We start from the raw sequence: 17,459 nt of genomic DNA on the forward strand, positions 1-17,459 counted from the left end.
TTGTACAAACCACTGCTTGAAGACAGCGTAAGTCATTTCAGAGTAGTAGTCATCCGAATGCTTCGACGTTGATGCTGTAAATATTAATTTACTTTTGGTATTAAGCATGTGTCTGTAGAACCAGGGTGAAGCACAATAAGGCGTCTCCCTTTGCACACAGGAACCTTCAGGCGTCCAACATCCTCACTTGTCTTCCAGCACACAGGTCTTGAGTGGTTCGCATCATGTACGTTTCACCGAGATAATAAATACGTGATTTTCCGGCTAATTTTATTTCGTGCATTGATCTCAAGAACACAGTTCTTGGTGTTACAATGTCACTTCTCTTCATGAGCAGTTTTCTTCCGTCATTGGTCTTTCTGTATTTTAAAGCCTATTCCCTTTAATATTCTGAGCATGGTAGATTTGCTGCCGTTGAAACTGTCGGCTCCTTTCGTGTATGAACATAGCTTATCTGCCGAAGAATATTCATTTTTACTACACATTTCAAATACTTTCCGCTGTAATACATTCTTGCTGAAACATCGATCTCACGAATTCTTTCGATTTCGGCGCTTACCGGGAGACTTAAAAATTAATGATTCGTTCTCTTCAGCAGAAGCGTTCGCTCCACTCGCGATCCGTTGAACAGTTCTCAGTCCGATGCCTTACACTCAGCTGTTCGTACTTGGTACTTGGCAACACCGGGAGATTTTTGTGATCAGGAGTGGATTCCAGTTCCATGTGCCACTTCCCACTCCTTTCTAAAGAACTGATACATGCGAAACACTATTTCTTTCACCTGCTTGTGTAATAAATCTACATCTACATCTACATGATTACTCTGCAATTTACATTCAAGTGTTTGGTGGAGGGTTCATCGAACCACAATCATACTATCTCCCTATCATTACACTCCCGAACAGCACGCGGGAAAAACGAACACCTAAACCTTTCTGTTCGAGCTCTGATTTCTCTTATTTTATTTTGATGATCATTCCTACCTATGTAGGTTGGGCTCAACAAAATATTTTCGCATTCGGAAGAGAAAGTTGCTGACTGAAATTTCGTAAATAGATCTCGCCGCGACGAAAAACGTCTTTGCTTTAACGACTTCCATCCCAACTCGCGTATCATATCTGCCACACTCTCTCCCCTATTACGTGATAATAAAAAACGAGCTGCCCTTTTTTGCACCCTTTCGATGTCCTCCGTCAATCCCACCTGGTAAGGATCCCACACCGCGCAGCAATGTTCTAACAGAGGACGAACGAGTGTAGTGTAAGCTGTCTCTTTAGTGGACTTGCATCTTTTAAGTGTCCTGCCAATGAAACACAACCTTTGGCTCGCCTTCCCCACAATATTATCTATGTGGTCTTTCCAACTGAAGTTGTTCGTAATTTTTACACCCAGGTACTTAGTTGAATTGACAGCCTTAAGAATTGTACTATTTATCGAGTAATCGAATTCCAACGGGTTTCTTTTGGAACTCATGTGGATCACCTCACACTTCTCGTTATTTAGCGTCAACTGCCACCTGCCACACCATACAGCAATCTTTTCTAAATCGCTTTGCAACTGATACTGGTCTTCGGATGACCTTACTAGACGGTAAATTACAGCATCATCTGCGAACAACCTAAGAGAACTGCTCAGATTGTCACCTAGTTCATTTATATAGATCAGGAACAGCAGAGGTCCCAGGACGCTTCCCTGGGGAACACCTGATATCACTTCAGTTTTACTCGATGACTTGCCGTCCATTACTACGAACTGGGACCTTCCTAACAGGAAATCACGAATCCAATCGCACAACTGAGACGATACCCCATAGGCCCGCAGCTTGATTAGAAGTCGCTTGTGAGGAACGGTGTGAAAAGCTTTCCGGAAATCTAGAAATACGGAATCAACTTGAGATCCCCTGTCGATAGCGTCCATTACTTCGTGCGTTGCACAAGAACGATGTTTTCTGAAACCATGCTGATTACGTATCAATAGATCGTTCCCTTCGAGGTGATTCATAATGTTTGAATACAGTATATGCTCCAAAACCCTACTGCAAACCGACGTCAATGATATAGGTCTGTAGTTCGATGGATTACTCCTACTACCCTACTACTGTAATACTGGGTGAGATTTGCTTTTGCCACTCTTACTGGTCAGATTTCCTCGAAATAACTTTCGAAAGAATATCACACAGAATGCTTAAACTAGTCGTAAACTCGCTCCGCACAGTACGAAATCAAATCGGGCGCAGTCAAAGGCCGACTGACTGTTATTAGTTTGTACGTCACGTGACGTATCCGCGCTTCTGCGCATCCTTACCTCACCCATCAAGTTACGTGGCGTGCACTCTAGCGTCGTGCTAGATTTGTAAATTTCTCACTGGCGCCGTGCTATGCTTGCAAGAACATACTGCACTGTCGTTCGTGCGCTGGGTGTGATCAGAGAGTAGTCTGAAGATAACCTGAGTGTGGCGGCCTCAAGGACGTGCTCTCCGATTACACTTGCAGGCAGTTAGGTGATGCGAATTCCTTTTCTTCTGTGGCGACATCTGGCGAGCCCTCTCTAGCAACGATTCGTGGGCACTGATTTAAATGTTCCTTCTGCGAAGATATGAGCAGCGCGCGACATGCCGATTGTGGCCGATGCAGACTTCGTCGATGTAGCCTGCACAGAATGCCATAGCTGGTAGATGCACAGACGACAAGGCATGTGTGGGAAAAGTGGTAGTGGTGGGGGTTACGGGCAGGTGTTGTAGGGGAAACGCCGAGCACTGGAGGGGAAGTGCCGTTCTAAACTGAAGTGTATACTCACATCTTTTGTAAATATTAAGTGGGGCACTTCCACATCCACACTTGCTTAGTGACCATTCAAAAAGATCTACTTTCACCTCTGCTTTCGTTAGTGTCTACAAAGAATTCCGCCGAAAATGCAGCGATTTATTTGCGTCTGGCTTGTTAACCATTTGTAACATTCAGAGAAACGTCATGAGTGGCGAAATTTGAGTAACACCTACGCATTTCTGTGGTTGCCATATTAAAATTTGCTTCTTTTGCCAAACACATAGGAGTTTAAGCACTCTCAAGTAACTAACATGTTGTGCAGATATAATTGCAAGAGAATTCTGAAACAGTCGTTTATTAAGTGAGGAAATGAGGAAAAGTAAGGTCAGTAACTTTTGAAAAATCACATCCTCGACGCAAAAAAAGTGTAATATCTTCACTTATGTTCCAAAACCCTTAGTATTTCTCATTTCACCGTCTATCAATGGCCCTTAAAAATTATTCTTTCATTGAAAAAGTCTGTAGTTAGTGGAATAACACGTTTTGCATAATAACCATGCAGCAAAATACTCTGCTCTTTGTGTGCTATCATCTGCCAAAATCTTATTTCGATATCTCAAACCGTTTATGAAATGTGAGGAATGTTGTGGATATTTAACTCTGGCTTTATCGCAGGCAGAGTGCATTCGCAAAAGAGTGTGCTACATCAGATCAGCTTTCTCGAGATTGGTGACAGATAGAAACCTCTATCCAAGTCTAAAGAAAAATTCAGTATAGTAGCTAAATTTCATGCACAACAATGCACACCAAACGCAAAATCATAGCGACCCATATTTTTCATTGCGCACTTTCCCGAATTTAGCGCAGTGTCTTACTTCCATGTAAATATCACAATAACTACGAGGTGAGCCAATACAGTAATGAGACTGATTTTCTTTGTAAGATGTGTCAACTCTGCAGGCTTGGATAGGCACAATATCGTTGACCTTGGTCTATAAGCTGCTTCTAGTCCAAGTGGCACATCGATGCAACTGCTCAGTCGTGAGTTGTCGTGTAATAAGTTAACACGTGTTTATGTCTCTCGTCACGGAAACGGAACTGAATAATATTGCTCAATGGTATGCCAGTTCTTTTTGCTTTAAATTGGGTGAAAACGCGACGACAACTTACGGTAAGCTTCAGAAGGCTTGTAGAGAGGAGGCTATGTCAAGAGCTCAAGTTTTTCGTCGGCATAAAATGTTTAGTGAAGGCAGAACAAATGTTGAAGATGAAGACTGCAGTGGACGACCATCAACCTCACGGATGGATGTCAACTTGGCCAGGGTGCATGAACTGATACGATCTGATCGAAGATTATCCGTGAAAATGATTGCAGAAGAACTGCACATCAATCGAGAAACGGTTCATCTAATAATAACTGAAGATCTTGGTATGAGAAAGATTTGTGCAAAAATGGTTCCCAAAAATCTCACATTACAACAGCGAGAAACACAGAAAAATGTGGCAGTCGATCTGGATCTGTTAGAGCAAACGGAAATCAATCCAGAATTGTTGAGCCATCTTATGACTGGTTAAGAAAGTTGTTTTCATCAGTACGATCCAGGGACAAAACGCCAAAGTTCGCAATGGTGCTCAAAGGGATCATTCAGACCAAAAAAAGTTCACATGTCAAAGTCAAAAATGAAATGCATGCTTGTGTGCTTCTTTGATTCCAAGGGAATTGTTCATAAAGAGTGGGTGCCTCCTGAACAAACAGTTAACCAATATTACTACAAAGAAATTTTCGGAAGACTTCTTAAAAGAGTTCTTCGTGTCCATGCCAACATTGCTGATAATTGGATTCTGGATCACGATAATGTGCCATCCCGTACTGCTGTGTCAGTACAGCAATGTTTAACCTCAAAACATATTTCAGTACTACCTCAGCCACCTTATTCACCAGATAAGGCTCCGTACCACTTTTTTCTATTTGCAAGAGTCAAAACGGCGGTCAAGGGACACCATTGTGATACAACAAAAGATGTCCAAAACGCTGTGCTGAGGGTCTTGGAGGATATTACAGAAGATGAGTTCCAGAAATGTTACCATCAATGGCAGAAGCGCTGGAAAAAGTGTGTGTAATCAGAAGGGTACTACTTTGAAGGAGACAACACTAAACTTGATTAAACGGTTTTTTTACCAAATAGTTTCTGTAAAATCGTTTGAGAAAGACTGCAGAGCGTGCGCCTCGATTTTGCCATCGTTGACTAACCGAAAAGTGGAAAAACTGGTCACTGCGCATCAGCCACCGTATCCCATGTGACCTATACTAAGGGTGCCTAAACGATAGTTTGTAGGGATGGGAGAGGGGGGCCAGACCTGGAAGCATGGAAAGTTTTTAATGTACTGGAAGATAAATGGTGACTTCTAAGAAGCCATAATAAAGTTCCAGTTTCGACCATGTTAAAAACCTGCATTATTCCGAATTTTAAATCATTTTGTTGAAAGAAAAACACCTAATCACATTATTTTTTTTCCTTTCGTAGGGAGCTGGGGGATTGGAGTTGGGAAGTGTGTGGGGGGGGGGGGGTGCACACACCTTTGCCCCTGAGTATGAGAGCCGTTGGTTCATACCGCACCTTTTCCTTACAGAGCTTACTTTTCTTCAATTATCTCATCTTTTAAATACTTCGTAACCTATCCTCGTGTTACTGCCATCTTTGCTCCTTGCTAGGTTTCCACATTTAGCATTTTTTTCTCAAATTCTCTTTTGATTCTTCATAATTATTTAGTTTTCAGTACTCTTCATTTCATAAACTTGTCTATATTTTGACAGGGAAATCCTTAGGGAGGGCAGCTATTCTATCTACATAGGTCAATACTTTCCGTGAAACAGTAATAATTTTTAGTTTAAAATTGATTCTATGAAAGTGAGTAATAAACAGCCCTCCATAAACTAGTGAGAATCATTCCAATAGTTTTGTTATCATAAATTGCACAATCCTTTAAACAGCAACACTGGGATTTTGGTTCTAAAAGACTTAATGTGCTGAGAATCCATGAAAGATTTAGTCGACACATATTGTAGAAAAGGTATGAACAAAATATTATTTACACACAAAAAGTTTACACTTAGGAATTTTTTGACACATTCCAACTTACGCTAATTATATCTGACAATAATTAATGTCTTAAATTAAAACATGAAAGAACAAGATCAACTAGAAAGCTTTCTGGCACGCCAGACAGCATAAAGCTCATTTCAATCGAGAAATTAATGAAACAGTCAAATACGTCAAAGGATATTAGGTCAACTAACCATTTTTTGAAGAACATCGACACTAAAACTACATTTATATATACATACTCTGCGACATATACAGGGTGTTACAAAAAGGTACGGCCAAACTTTCAGGAAACATTCCTCACACACAAATAAAGAAAAGATGTTATGTGGACATGCGTCCGGAAACGCTTAATTTCCATGTTAGAGCTCATTTTAGTTTCGTCAGTATGTACTGTACTTCCTCGATTCACCGCCAGTTGGCCCAATTGAAGGAAGGTAATGTTGACTTCGGTGCTTGTGTTGACATGCGACTCATTGCTCTACAGTACTAGCATCAAGCACATCAGTACGTAGCATCAACAGGTTAGTGTTCATCACGAACGTGGTTTTGCAGTCAGTACTATGTTTACAAATGCGGAGTTGGCAGATGCCCATTTGATGTATGGATTAGCACGGGGCAATAGCTGTGGAGCGGTACGTTTCCAGAACGAAGGTGCCCCGACAGGAAGACGTTCGAAGCAATTGATCGGCGTCTTAAGGAGCACAGAACATTCCAGCCTATGACTCACGACTGGGGAAGGCCTAGAATGACGAGGACACCTGCAATGGACGAGGCAACTCTTCGTGCAGTTGACGATAACCCTAATGTCAAACGTCAGGGAAGTTGCTGCTGTACAAGGTAACGTTGACCACGTCACTGTATGGAGAGTGCTACGGGAGAACCAGTTGTTTCCGTACAGCGTGTGCAGGCACTATCAGCAGCTGATTGGCCTCCACGGGTACACTTCTGCGAATGGTTCATCCAACAATGTGTCAATCCTCATTTCAGTGCAAATGTTCTCTTTACGGATGAGGCTTCATTCCAACGTGATCAAATTGTAAATTTTCACAATCAACATGTGTGGGCTGACGAGAATCCGCACGCAATTGTGCAATCACGTCATCAACACAGATTTTCTGTGAACGTTTGGGCAGGCATTGTTGGTGATGTCTTGATTGGGCCCCATGTTCTTCCACCTACGCTAAATGGAGCACGTTATCATGATTTCATACGGGATACTCTACCTGTGCTGCTAGAACATGTGCCTTAACAAGTACGATACAACATGTGGTTCATGCACGATGGAGCTCCTGCACATTTCAGTCGAAGTGTTCATACGCTTCTCAACAACAGATTCGGTGGCCGATGGATTGGTAGAGGCGGACCAATTCCATGGCCTCCACGCTCTCCTGACCTCAGCCCTCTTGACTTTCATTTATGGGGGCATTTGAAAGCTCTTGTCTATGCAACCCCGGTACCAAATGTAGAGACTCTTCGTGTTCGTATTGTGGACGCTATGATACAATAAGCCATTCTCCAGGGCTGCATCAGCGCATCAGGGATTCCATGCGATGGAGGGTGGATGCATGTATCCTCGCTAACGGAGGACATTTTGAACATTTCCTGTAACAAAGTGTTTGAAGTCACGCTGGTACGTTCTGTTGCTGTGTGTTTCCATTCCATGATCAATGTGATTTGAAGAGAAGTAATAAAATGAGCTCTAACATGGAAAGTAAGCGTTTCCTGGACACATGTCCACATAACATATTTTCTTTCTTTGTGTGTAAGGAATGTTACCTGAAAGTTTAGCCGTACCTTTTTGTAACACTCTGTATACTTTGCAAGCCACTGTACAGTGCAAGGTGGAGGGTATCACATGCCACTACTATTCCAGTCACGAACGGAGCGAGGGAAAAACGACCGTCTGTAAACCTCTGTATGAGCTCTACTTTCTCTCATTTTATCTTTGTAGTTCTTACGTAAAATGTACGCTGGCGGCAGCAGACTCATTCTGCAGTTGGCCTTAAAAGCCACTTCCCTACATTTCTGCAGTAATGCCTCAAGACAAGGACATCGTCTTCCCTACAGAGATTCCCATTTGAATTCACAAACATCTCCATAATGCGTGCTGGTCAAACCTGCAGGTAAGAAATCTAGCAGCATGCTCATGAAATACTTCGATGTCTTCCTTTATTCCAACCTGACGGGTATCCAAAGCGCTTGAGCAGTACTCGAGAATGACTTACAATAGTCTTCTCCTTCATAGATGAGCTACAGTTTCCCAAAACTCTCTCAATAAAACGAAGGCAACCATTTGGTTTACTAACATGATGTGCTTGTTCCAACTCAAATCGCTTTGCAGAGCTGTGCCCGGATATTTAATCGGTGCGACTTGCCAAGCAGTTCCACTACCAATGCTGCACTCAAACGTTTCAGCACTGTTTTTTCTTTTCTTCCACATTAACTTACATTTCTCGACAATTTGAGCAAGCTCCATTCATCACATCAACTACAAATTCTGTCCAAGTCATCCTGTATCCGCCTACAATCCCTCAACGCCACCACCTTTCGTACACCGCAGCGTCATCATCAAACAGCCGTAAGTTGCTGCTCATTCTTTTCATCATACCATTTACGTATACAGAGAATAAGAGCAGTCCTATCATACTTCCCTGGAATACTCCTGATGAAGTCTTTGGGTTATGAACGCTCGCTGCTGAGGAGAACACACTGGGTTCTACTACTTAAGAAGTCTTCAAACCACCCACATATCTGGGAACCTCAGTGTACAGCAGTAGGCAGCGGCCTTGCCACAGTGGATACACTGGTTCCCGTCAGGTCACCGAAGTTTAAGCGCTGTAGGGCGTGGCTGGCACTTGGATGGGTGACCATCCGGGCTGCCATGCGCTGTTGCCATTTTTCAGGGTGCTCTCAGCCTCGTGATGCCAATTGAGGAGCTACTCGACCTAATAGTAGCACCTCAGGTCAAAGAAAACCATCATAACGACCGGGAGAGTGGTGTGCTGACCACACGCCCCTTCTATCTGCATCCTCAGCTGAGGATGAAACGGCGGTCGGATGGTCCCGATGGGCCACTTGTAGCCTGATGACAGAGTGCAGTGTACAGCAGTGGTGCACAGCATCAAACGCTTTCCGGAAATCGTAGTATATGGAATCTGCCTGTTGTCATTTGTCCACGATTCGCAGGATTTTGTGTGAAAAGGACAAGCCGAGAGCTGCAAGAGTGGTGCTTTCTAAATCCGTGTTGATTTGTGGACAGAAGCTTTTCTGTCTCAAGGAAATTTATTACATTCGAACTTAGACTGCGTTAAAGAATTATAGTGCAAACCACTGTTAAGAATAATGGTCTGTAATTATGCAGGACCGTTCATTCACCTTTCTTATGAACAAGAGTTACCTGCGCTTTTTTCCAGTCAGTTGGTACTTTTGCGCTAGATGAGAAATTTGGGATAAATGCAAGCTAAGTGAGGGGTCAATGGCACAGAGTATCCTCTGTAAAACTGAACAGGGATTCCATCTCGATCTGGCAACTTGTTTCTTTTCAACTCTTTCAGTTGCTTCTCTATGCAAGGGATCTCTATTCCTATATCTTCTGTGTGGGGGCCTGTGAGAAAACAATATGTTTGCATGAACCTCCTACATGAATGATTTCTTAAACATGAAATTGAAAACTTCAGTTTTCCTTTTGGTGTCTTCTATTGCCGTCCCAGACTGGTCAATGAGTGACTCGATAGAAGCCTTCAACCCACTTAGTCATTTTACATACGACCAGAATTTTCTTGGGTTCTTAGCAAGATCTTTCACTAAGATATGATGGTGGAAGTTGCTGTATGCTTCGCACATCGATCTTCTTACTGACTCACGAATTTCCACTAACTTTCGCCTGACAACATTTGCGTGTTCTTTTTTGAACCACGAGTGCAACAATTTCTGCTCCCTCAGCATTTTCCAAATTTATCACAGTCGGTCTGTTCCATCATCAATCCACTTACTTCGTTCAAATGGTTCAAATGTCTCTGAGCACTATGGGACTTAACTGCTGAGGTCATCAGTCTCCTAGAACTTAGAACTGCTTAAACCTAACTAACCTAAGGACATCACACACATCCATGACCGAGTCAGGATTCGAACTTGCGACCGTAGCGGTCGCGCGGTTCCAGACCGTAGCGCCTAGAACCGCTCAGCCGGCCCGGCCGGCCCACTTACTTCGTGCAAATGTCCCCAGAGCACAATTTACAACTAGTTTAAACTTTGCCCATAATTAAGATAATTATTACGATCACACAGAAAATACTGGCCTCATATGAGAAAAACTAGCAAATATCATTTATACTTGACAAGTGTTTAAAGCATTATAATCAAATCTGTGTTCAGTGTGTTGGTGCTGGCACTAGCATGAGTATGTTGTCAGTAGGAGACATGAGCAAACTAAAACATCGTAGATCAAAATGAGGTCAGGAACTGAAACTGCAAATGATAATTACCACATTACCACTCTAGCTTCTTGTCTGTGTGCTGGTGTAAGCTGTCGCCAGCACACCGGTCGGCAAAAATGTAGCAAGAAGATCTGTAGTAGATGATGGATCAAGCACACCTCTCAGGAGAGAGGCCAAAGACAGACTCGCAAGCAACACACGGCCAACACCCTCTTGACTACAAATATTTAAATCGCCATCGCTGACTGGAGGGCCTCAGTCTCACAAGGGGACCCTCCACACTGTAAATCACAGATTTTGATGTGCTTCAAATATGTTGTAGACGCACTTACCCTGAGTACCTGGCTATCCGGTTTTTTAGCGACGGGCCTTGGTTTTTGAAAAAATCGATTTTGAAGTTTATTGCGCGCTTATATATCCGTAACATTACGTTCATTTCAAGCGAGATGGCGTAGCGCAGCGGTAAAGATACAAGTCTACCATGCTGAAGATACTGTGTTCGAATCCTGCTCGTCTACTTTTTTTTTTTTAATCGACCATATTTTTCAGTTTTATTTCAAAGAATATCAACAAACAGTGCAATGTGCGCTAAATTATAAAGATATATTCAGTTATTAATTTTTTTCAAATATTCATTCCGTTTGTGGTTCGCAGTTGGAGATCCAAATGTTCGTACAACGGTTGCTTCTTCTATTACCTGAAATCGATCTCCGCCCGTTATCGTCCCCTCTCCCGTGAATACTGTTAGCCGTAATGGGAATCTCAGCTCCTAGTTGCGGCCAATGAGGATGCGAGTTGCATTCCTTTACGTTCGCATCTAACTACAGCGTCAAAAATGGTTCAAATGGCTCTGAGCACTATGGGACTCAACTGCTGAGGTCATTAGTCCCCTAGAACTTAGAACTAGTTAAACCTAACTAACCTAAGGACATCACAAACATCCATGCCCGAGGCAGGATTCGAACCTGCGACCGTAGTGGTCTTGCGGTTCCAGACTACAGCGCCTTTAACCGCACGGCCACTTCGGCCGGCAACTACAGCGTCAGTTGCTCGCAAAGCGTCTCTATTGCCGTGTGTCAGAAAAATTCTGTGAAATGAAAGAGCCAAGTGCCTCTGCAGTAGCGCAGCCAGAAGAAGATCCGCAAGTAGAGGAGCTGAACGAAGAATCAAAAGGTGAAATCACAAACGCCGTTAAATAGGCCTAAAATCTACTCCGGGAGCAGGATTCGAACACGTTACATCCAGTGTGGTAGCTGTGAACCTTTACCACTGTGCTACGCTAACTTGCTCGGAATATACGTAATGTTACGGATATACAAAGTGCGCAATACATTTCAAAATCGATTTTCTCAAAAACCAAGGCCTGTCGCTAAAAAACCGGATAGCCAGGTACGCAGGGAAAGTGCCTCTACAACATATTTGAAGCGCATCAAAATCCGTGATTTCTTGTCAGTCGCTCAGTTACTAGCGCACTGTCTCAGTCAGTAGGCTCAGTCACTGTCACTAGCGCAGTCGTCCAGTCACTAGCTCAGTCGCTGATGCACCAACTCACACTCCATTTTGGAGTTGTTTATTCATTGCATAGTGGGACTCGTTCTACACCAGCAGTGAGGCTAACGTGGACTATTACGGAAGAGCTTGTACCACAACACATGGACTCTCTTAAAGACAAGTACTCGTAGCTTCCTGTTCATGTAAATAAAGAACCCTGTTAATACACGTGTGCAGTTGCGTTGTAGGATGAGGATTCCGGTCATCCCGGCGGGGTCAGGGATTTTCTCTGCCTCGTGATGACTGGGTGTTGTGTGATGTCCATAGGTTAGTTAGGTTTAAGTAGTTCTAAGTTCTAGGGGACTGATGACCATAGATGTTAAGTCCCATAGTGCTCAGAGCCATTTGAACCATTTGATTCCGGTCACCAAGCAACATCCTCTTCCTTGATTCCTGTGGTACAAGACGAGGATACAACAGTGGCGACGAGGATAATTCAGTGGCTATCCAAGTTAATCAATTTAGTTGGAAGGGTGATCCTGTTCATGTGATTGATAATTTGTTGTTGTGTTCTTGCATGTATTTCAGGAGGGTAGCCGCAGAACTGATCAAATTTCTCTTTTCAGAGGCTTTGCATGCTTTTTGCTGAAACATATTTGTGCAAATCATGGCTACCCTGCCCCCTCCACCCCCGACACCCGCACCTCAGCCGCAGACAGCCAATGTGATGGATCTAACACAAGTTTCAGAACCAACAAATTGCTACCCTACTGACGACGGTACAACAACTACTGGCTGCACAAGCTGCGTTGGCCACACGACCACAACCAACCAACCGGCAGACCAGCATATCACCGTTCCGGCAATTTAACAACGCAGAAGAGGAATGGCTCGAGTACCTGACTAAGTTCCAAGCACATTGTCAAGTTCATCGTGTTCAAGGTACTGTAAAGATACTTTCTTTCGATAGCGGGGTCCCCACAGTTCAGGTTAATCCAAAAACTATTTCGACGAACTCAGCTGTGAAGAAGTAACTGCTGCATTAACTCAGTACTATGACCAGCAAGTTCAAGTAGCTGCATGCAGATATCAGTTTCTTCGCTTACAGAAAAAGCCGGAACAGACGTACCGACAGTGTTACAAATAATTAACAGGCATGAACAGGAAGTGTAAATTTAAGGGTAGTTGTGGCAACTTTTACAGTGACCTCATGATACGTGATGCTATAACATTTAATGTCCCAGATAGCAGAATACGGGAAAAGATTCTTAAGTACTCTGATCCATCACTTCCCCAAGTATTGCAAGTCTTAGAGTCATATGATTCGGGTGCCACAGTGCTTGATAGGTTTCACCAGGCTGTAGGGTCGTGTCACCCTAAGCTCGCGACCGCCCCAAGGAGCCACAACATCGAGCGCGTACACAGCCGAGCGGACAGCCACGTAGACAGATAAACAGACCTGTGAATTTAGTGAAGCCTTGGCCTAGATGTTTTGCTCGCCATATAAAAGACAGGATTACTCATAACGTAACGCAACGTGTTACACGTGTGGAAAAAAGGCCATGGCCAAGCAGATTCTTTGCAACGGCACAAAAACGCCAATTTTGCCCGCTCCCAGAATAAACAGGCTCGTGCACATGCAGTGAAGGCAGTGTTTTCCAAAACTACAATAGATTCTGACAAAAGTAAGATTAAGGTTGTGGCTCCTTCTCGCCCTAGAACTGTGCAACGACGTTCTGACAAACTATCTCATTACGGATTGCTGGCCGTCGAGTCAACTTTCAGTTAGACACAGATGCCTCAGTAACTTTGCTTAATCGTGCCATGTACGAACAGTTCGGTTCACCACGCCTTTCTAGATCCAGGACAGGAAATTCCAGTGCTTGGACAGTGTAATTTGCTTGCCACGAATCTCACACTAGGACAGTGAATTTTACTGTATTGAAATAAAGAGATAGTGAGAACGTATTCGGTTTAGACGCCTTTGATTTGTTTGGACTTAGTATCCAAGACAATGTACTTTCAGTGTCTGCTCTGACACCAAAAGACAATGTAGCTAACTTGCTTAAAGAATTTCCTGAACTATTTTCAGAAGGAATAGGAAAAGCTAAAGCTTTGTTACGCATCTTTCATTGAAAGAAAATGCACAGCCTAAGTTTTCCCGGGCCGGCCCCGTTCCAGTTCCTTTAAGAGACAAAGCAGCCAGTGAATTGAAAGAATTGCAAGATAATGGTGTATTGCTCCCATTCAAGCTAGTTAATGGGCAAGTCCTCTAGTTATGTTGCCTAAGCCTTGTGGTCGCATAACCATTTGTGTTAACTTCAAGTCTAAAGTCAACCCACAGACAGTAGTTGACACTAACCCATTACCTCACCTGGAGGAACTCATGGACAAGCTTGGTGCAGGACGTTACATTTCTAAGATAGATTTGTGTCATGCTTTAGGCCTGTTTAAGCATTTCGGTTTGCCTTTCGGTAGTGCTCCCGCAGCCGCCATTTTTCAATATTACTTGGAACAGCTTACTGTAAAAGTGCCATTTTGTTCAAACTACCTTGACGATATTGTCGTCTCATGTCGTGCACCAGAGGAACATATTGCCAATCTGTGCATTCTTTTTCGAGTGTTGTCAGAAGCAGGACTCAAGTTTCGCCTCGAAAAGTGTGACATTTTTCAGACCGAACTCCAGTACTTAGGTCACGTGATAAATAGTCTGGGTGCACACCCCCTCCAATCTCATTTGCTTGCAATCCGTGACCTGTCTGATCCTCGCAATGTGTCTGAACTGCAGTCAGTACTAGGCAAGATGACATACTACATTCGGTTCATACCGAATGCCGCTCCGATCGCGGCTCCATTGCATCGCTTGCGTCGGAAAAATGAACCTTTCGTGTGGACCAAAGAGAGTCAAGACGCATTTCAGAAACTCAAAAATGCGTTGCTTAGTGACAGATGTTTCATGCATTTTGACCCTGCCAAGCCAGTAGTTTTGCAAGCTGACACTTCTACCTACGGAATCGGCGCTGTGCTTTCGCACAGAATTGGTGCACAAGACAGACCGATTGCTTTTACCTCAAAGGTGTTAACTCAAACTCAGTGCAATTATCCTCAGACTGGAAAAGAAGCTCTCGCTATTGTGTATGGTGTGACCGAATTCATCACTATTTACATGGTCACAAGTTCTTTTTAGTGACAGATCACAAGCCTTTGCAGTCCTTGTTTCATCAGTCAGAGCCGGTTTCTTCACGCACTACTCAAAAACTGCAACGCTGGGCTTTGTCGCTTTCGCAGTATCAGTATGAAATTGTGTAAAAACCTATGGCAAAGCATGACAACACAGACGCCCTATCTCGGATTCAGATTGGCCTAGACTCTGATTTTGATGCATCTGCCGCATCTTGTTGACAAATCGATGCGCAGGACTATGAATTGCTGGAATCTTTTCCCTTGCACTATAGAAGAATTACACAGGCCACGAAAACAGACTCAGATCTCGAGATGTTGTTGCATTTCATCCGCACATCTTGGCCTCGTTCATTGAACAGTATCCAGAACTCAATAGTTCGCCGATATTTTGCACGTCGGCATCACCTTTCAGTTTAACAGGGTGTGATTCTCGTTCAAAATGCCAGTGGACAGTCGACTGCACTTATTCCCAAAGCGTTGCAAAAGGATGTGTTGCGAATGCTCCATCAAGGACATTGGGGAATTGTTCGCACTAATCAGTTAGCGCGACTGGACTGTACCTGGCAGCGTATGGACGCCTGTATTGAAAAGATGACGTCACTGTGCCGCGCATGTGCAGAAAACCAATCCGCTCCGTCACAGACATCAATTTGGCCTAAGACACAATCCTCATGGCAACAAGTGCATATAGACTTTGAAGGACCATTTTGGAACACTTGTTGGCTCATAGTGGCTATGAATTTCACCACATCACATGGCATCATTCAAGTGTTGTTCTTCATATTTTGCATAGAAGCTTTCTCACAAGGGAACCTCCCCATCGCACCCCCCTCAGATTTAGTTATAAGTTGGCACAGTGGATAGGCCTTGAAAAACGGAACACAGATCAATAGAGAAAACAGGTAGAAGTTGTGGGGAACTATGAAAAAAATAAGCAAAATATACAAACTGAGTAGTCCATACTCAAGATAGGAATCATCAAGGATAAAATGAGCTCAGGAGCGCCGTGGTCCCGTGGCTAGCGTGAGCAGCTGCGGAACAAGAGGTCCTTGGTTCAAGTCTTCCCTCGAGTGAAAAGTTTACTTTCTTTATTTTCGCAAAGTTATGATCTGTCCGTTAGTTCATTGACGTCTCTGTTCACTGTAGTAACTTTAGTGTCTGTGTTTTGCGACCGCACCGCAAAACCATGCGATTAGTAGACGAAAGGACGTGCCTCTCCAGTGGGAACCGAAAACATTTGATCGCAAGGTCATAGGTCAACCTATTCCTCCACAGGAAAATACGTCTGATATATTCTATACGATATTGGTGACGGCATGTGCGTCACATGACAGGAATATGTGTTCGACGCACCTAACTTCTACACTTGGCGAATGGGTAAAAAGATTCTTCTACCTTGCCAGATTTAGGTTTTCTTGTGGATGTGATGATCACTCCCAAAAAAGTGATGAAAACAACGGACGGACAGATAATAATCGTCTGAAAATAAAAAATTAAACTTTTCACTCGAGGGTAGACTTGAACCAAGGACCTCCCATTCCGCAGCTGCTCACGCTAACCACGGGGCCACGGCGCTCCTGAGCTCACACTCTCCTTGATATTGCCTATCTTGCGCATGGACTACTCAGTTTGTATATTTTGCTTATTTTTTTTCATAGTTCCACACAACTTCTTCCTGTTTTCTCGATTGATCTGTGTTCAGTTTTTCAAGGCATATCCACTGTGCCAACTTATAACTAAAACTGAGGGGGGTTCGATGGAGAGGTTCCCCTGTCAGAAGTACTTGTGTCAGACAACGGACCACAGTTCACTTCATGTGATTTTGAACAGTTTTGTGAAAGAAATGGCATTCGTCATCTAACAAGGGTTCCATTTCACCCCAAGTCCAATGGAGAAGCAGAACGATTCGTACGCACTTTTCAGTACAGATGGCCAATCGGTGCACCACCTACACACGGGAACAGGCGGTGCAACTCTTTCTCGCCTCCGATCGCCCCCACCCATGAGACGGACGGTTACCGGCGGAACTTCTGCATAGCCGCCGCCATCGGACGCTGCTACACTTGCCACACCCACTGCAGCTTCCAGCGCAGCCAATGGTCCGCAAGTATCGCTTTGTGCCCCATGATCATGTTCTTTTCAGGGTTTATGGCAATGGTGGGCGCTGGGAAAAAGGCGTGATTCAGGAACGCATTGGCTCTTTTATGTGCTTAATTGCAGGTCCCGATGGTTTGCAGCGCCGCCACAGAACCGAATTCGCGCGTGTCATTTGCCCCGTGGCTCTTCTGCCTTTCTTTCCCCAGATTCACGGCCTCTTGGGACCGCACGGCCTTCGCAGTCGCCCGCTGGTGCCACTAGGGCACCCAGGAGGAGAGGATGGACGAGGCGCCCTCGCCCGCAACCCCCCCCCCCCCCCCCATCCCCACTCGCCGACCCAGTGGACCTGGACCCGCCATCGCTGCCGCCGTCACCTTCAA

General features: G+C 44.1%; 1 pseudogene; it reads left to right on the plus strand.

Moving 5' to 3' along the window:
* Positions 1–8,648: 8,648 nt before the first annotated feature.
* Positions 8,649–8,767, plus strand: LOC124617380 (annotated as a pseudogene).
* Positions 8,768–17,459: the final 8,692 nt, after the last annotated feature.

Source organism: Schistocerca americana, chromosome 5 (genome assembly GCF_021461395.2).
Source record: "Schistocerca americana isolate TAMUIC-IGC-003095 chromosome 5, iqSchAmer2.1, whole genome shotgun sequence".
Lineage (NCBI taxonomy): Eukaryota > Metazoa > Arthropoda > Insecta > Orthoptera > Acrididae > Schistocerca > Schistocerca americana.